We start from the raw sequence: 2,653 nt of genomic DNA, 5'->3' as shown, positions 1-2,653 counted from the left end.
ACGTAGTGTGGCGTGACACCTGACACAGGCATGCAATAATCGTTGAAGTTGCAAATGGCGATGGACGCCTGCGTTTTCTGGTGAAGTTACGCAAATGAACAAATGGTAACCTGTTGTGGTGCGGTTGTTCTCGCTAGGGGTGAATCGGTGATGGCGACGATAGGTTGAGGTACTAACCGGTTGTTCCAGCGATACCCACCATGCCGACGAAACTGAACGGCATCTGGGTGTGAAGCGATACGCGGCGGTGGCTGGGTGGGACCGTCCCCGGCCGGTGAGGGGGCGCCTCCCGGCGTGCTGGCCGCGCGGTGCGTGGGCGCACGCGCTACAGCCGGCTGGTGGGGGCGGCCAGTGGCAGGCGCGCCGGCCGACGGACGCGGCAGGCGTCGCAGCTGCGCGCCGGCGCACCCTGCGCGCGGCGCCGTGCGGCCAAAGTAGGTCCTCGCGGGCCCGGTGCGAAGCGCGGTGGACATCTTCAGTGTGCTGGTCCGATTGAGGACTGTGTGCGTTGAGGATGCGCCGCCGCCCGGCGCTCGGCGCCGCGACGCCGTCTGCTGCTCGGTCGCCCCAGCGGTTCTCGCTGGTGGTTTGTATCGCAGCTGTGCGGATGTGTTGGCGCGTGCGCTGTGCTGGGAGAGTTCGCTTCGGCACCCAAGTGGGGCTTTTGTCCTTCTGTGGCGCTGGCGTTGGAGCTGCCGGTCACCGTAGGTGGCGCGTGTTGTCTCCCGCCGGCAATGCCACGACAGCACGCTCCCGGGCCTCTGTCGGCAGCGGCAAGCTCAGTTGGGAGCACGGGTGGTCGCACCGAAAGCGTCTACTCGCCTAACTCCGGGCGATTGCGCCTCTCTCGAACCCGACCAAGTACTTGGGACGGCGCTGCGCGCCGCCGGGACCTGAGAGGGTTTCGAGGTGTATTGTGCAGGGGAGCTCAGCCTCCTCCTGTTTGCAGAATGATTGAGCGGACGCTTGCGTGTTCGCGCGGGCCCCCGGGACACACTCCCGGGCGGCCGGCTGCTCAGCTCTAGTTGACGCAGCTCCCTGGTTGATCCTGCCAGTAGTCATATGCTTGTCTCAAAGATTAAGCCATGCATGTCTCAGTACAAGCCGCATTAAGGTGAAACCGCGAATGGCTCATTAAATCAGTTATGGTTCCTTAGATCGTACCCACGTTACTTGGATAACTGTGGTAATTCTAGAGCTAATACATGCAAACAGAGTCCCGACCAGAGATGGAAGGGACGCTTTTATTAGATCAAAACCAATCGGTCGGCTCGTCCGGTCCGTTTGCCTTGGTGACTCTGAATAACTTTGGGCTGATCGCACGGTCCTCGTACCGGCGACGCATCTTTCAAATGTCTGCCTTATCAACTGTCGATGGTAGGTTCTGCGCCTACCATGGTTGTAACGGGTAACGGGGAATCAGGGTTCGATTCCGGAGAGGGAGCCTGAGAAACGGCTACCACATCCAAGGAAGGCAGCAGGCGCGCAAATTACCCACTCCCGGCACGGGGAGGTAGTGACGAAAAATAACGATACGGGACTCATCCGAGGCCCCGTAATCGGAATGAGTACACTTTAAATCCTTTAACGAGTATCTATTGGAGGGCAAGTCTGGTGCCAGCAGCCGCGGTAATTCCAGCTCCAATAGCGTATATTAAAGTTGTTGCGGTTAAAAAGCTCGTAGTTGGATTTGTGTCCCACGCTGTTGGTTCACCGCCCGTCGGTGTTTAACTGGCATGTATCGTGGGACGTCCTGCCGGTGGGGCGAGCTGAAGGCGTGCGACCGCCTCGTGCGTGCTCGTGCGTCCCGAGGCGGACCCCGTTGAAATCCTACCAGGGTGCTCTTTATTGAGTGTCTCGGTGGGCCGGCACGTTTACTTTGAACAAATTAGAGTGCTTAAAGCAGGCAAGCCCGCCTGAATACTGTGTGCATGGAATAATGGAATAGGACCTCGGTTCTATTTTGTTGGTTTTCGGAACCCGAGGTAATGATTAATAGGGACAGGCGGGGGCATTCGTATTGCGACGTTAGAGGTGAAATTCTTGGATCGTCGCAAGACGAACAGAAGCGAAAGCATTTGCCAAGTATGTTTTCATTAATCAAGAACGAAAGTTAGAGGTTCGAAGGCGATCAGATACCGCCCTAGTTCTAACCATAAACGATGCCAGCCAGCGATCCGCCGCAGTTCCTCCGATGACTCGGCGGGCAGCCTCCGGGAAACCAAAGCTTTTGGGTTCCGGGGGAAGTATGGTTGCAAAGCTGAAACTTAAAGGAATTGACGGAAGGGCACCACCAGGAGTGGAGCCTGCGGCTTAATTTGACTCAACACGGGAAACCTCACCAGGCCCGGACACCGGAAGGATTGACAGATTGATAGCTCTTTCTTGATTCGGTGGGTGGTGGTGCATGGCCGTTCTTAGTTGGTGGAGCGATTTGTCTGGTTAATTCCGATAACGAACGAGACTCTAGCCTGCTAACTAGTCGCGTGACATCCTTCGTGCTGTCAGCGATTACTTTTCTTCTTAGAGGGACAGGCGGCTTCTAGCCGCACGAGATTGAGCAATAACAGGTCTGTGATGCCCTTAGATGTTCTGGGCCGCACGCGCGCTACACTGAAGGAATCAGCGTGTCTTCCTAGGCCGAAAGGTCGGG

The 2,653-nt window shown here is 57.2% G+C and overlaps 1 non-coding gene across 1 annotated transcript in view; it reads left to right on the top strand.

Moving 5' to 3' along the window:
• The first annotated feature begins 1,035 nt into the window (after positions 1–1,035).
• LOC124744158 overlaps positions 1,036–2,653 on the top strand; it is a 1,909-nt gene continuing 291 nt past the window's right edge. The window contains exon 1 of the ribosomal RNA XR_007010649.1: positions 1,036–2,653. This exon is cut by the window's right edge and continues 291 nt beyond it. This is a non-coding gene — a ribosomal RNA (small subunit ribosomal RNA).

This window comes from Schistocerca piceifrons, unplaced genomic scaffold, assembly GCF_021461385.2.
Source record: "Schistocerca piceifrons isolate TAMUIC-IGC-003096 unplaced genomic scaffold, iqSchPice1.1 HiC_scaffold_278, whole genome shotgun sequence".
Taxonomy (NCBI): domain Eukaryota; kingdom Metazoa; phylum Arthropoda; class Insecta; order Orthoptera; family Acrididae; genus Schistocerca; species Schistocerca piceifrons.
Note: the sequence above shows the minus strand (reverse complement) of the source record. Positions and strands in the feature narration are given on the sequence as shown.